This window comes from Pundamilia nyererei, unplaced genomic scaffold, assembly GCF_000239375.1.
Source record: "Pundamilia nyererei isolate P.nyererei 1_Seehausen unplaced genomic scaffold, PunNye1.0 scaffold00084, whole genome shotgun sequence".
Classification (NCBI taxonomy): domain Eukaryota; kingdom Metazoa; phylum Chordata; class Actinopteri; order Cichliformes; family Cichlidae; genus Pundamilia; species Pundamilia nyererei.
This window is the reverse complement of record NW_005187485.1, coordinates 1,649,839-1,650,958: the sequence shown is the minus strand read 5'-3', so window position 1 is coordinate 1,650,958 and position 1,120 is coordinate 1,649,839. Positions and strand designations below refer to the sequence as shown.

At 40.1% G+C, this 1,120-nt stretch overlaps 1 protein-coding gene across 1 annotated transcript in view; it reads left to right on the top strand.

Annotated features, from left to right (window-relative positions):
• Nucleotides 1–1,120, top strand: part of itga8 (integrin, alpha 8) — a 41,805-nt gene that overhangs the window by 1,614 nt on the left and 39,071 nt on the right. The window lies entirely within an intron of this gene.

The following is a 1,120-nucleotide window of genomic DNA, read 5'->3' as shown; positions in this document are numbered from 1 at the left end:
AAGCAACTGGCTTATCAGTGCAGTGATAGGAGTAACTCTACTCTCTTGTAGTGTTATGGGCAGATCTAACATATCCAACAGGATCCAGAGAAAGATGTACATATATATAAACAGCAGATTGTAACTGAATTAACATAAAAACCTTCAATCCATAAGAAAAAACCTTTGAAGATGAAGCTGCAGTTGGAAGCCATACTGCTGCAGAGATCGTATATCTGTCATATTATTATACCACAGTGTGACTATGACTGGATAATTTATCAACAAGCAGCTGATGCGGAAATGCAACTGCTGATAGCTGATCAGCTGATAAAAGCACTGCTTCAGTGTTCTGCCTGAACTACAGCAAGGCTCCATGAAGATAAAGACTGAGATGTTTTGTTTTCTCTAAAGTTAATTACAGTTATTTTTCACCGAGGGGGGTTTAGTTTTAATGTGAAGTGTTTTGGGGGTTAATTTCAGGTTTGAGGGACAGAGGCATAAACTTAGTGGAACAAATTTGTGTGTGAAGTCATGTGTGCATCTTTCCACTACAATGGGGGGTTATGCACAAGTTGATTGATGACCGTGGCCACTGTGGATATTTCTAGAGTTACAGCAGACCCATTCTTACAGGTATAAACCAGACTAGGTAGGAGGCACATGCATACACACACTGATGCACACTGTACAAAGTATCCGGAGCAGAGTGCTGAGCATCTGCGTGCACTTGACTGGTTAATGTCCATATATCAACTTCACGTGCGTCTGATTATGCGTGTGCATGGTTTCAGTGACATTATGCAGATGTGTCAAGTCATGCCAGTGAAGTGAAGTGAACAGGAGAGGGGATGATATGCTATCACAGATTAATGATCGATTGGATGTCCGTGTGAGTTAAGAAGTCTGGAAAGTAAAGCTGAATACTCCACTGCTTCACGTCTGCTCTGCTGATGCATTGCTACTCAGTTTACCAGAAAAATGATGTTTTCATTTAGAAACACTTAAAAATGATGAATATTTTTGAAATTCTATTTTCCTTTTCCAAGAAGAGATGTAGGTAATGTTCACAATCGCACAAAAATACATGCACATCTGAAAGCAACACCTCGCATAACCCGATCGTGGTTTTATGCTGTGA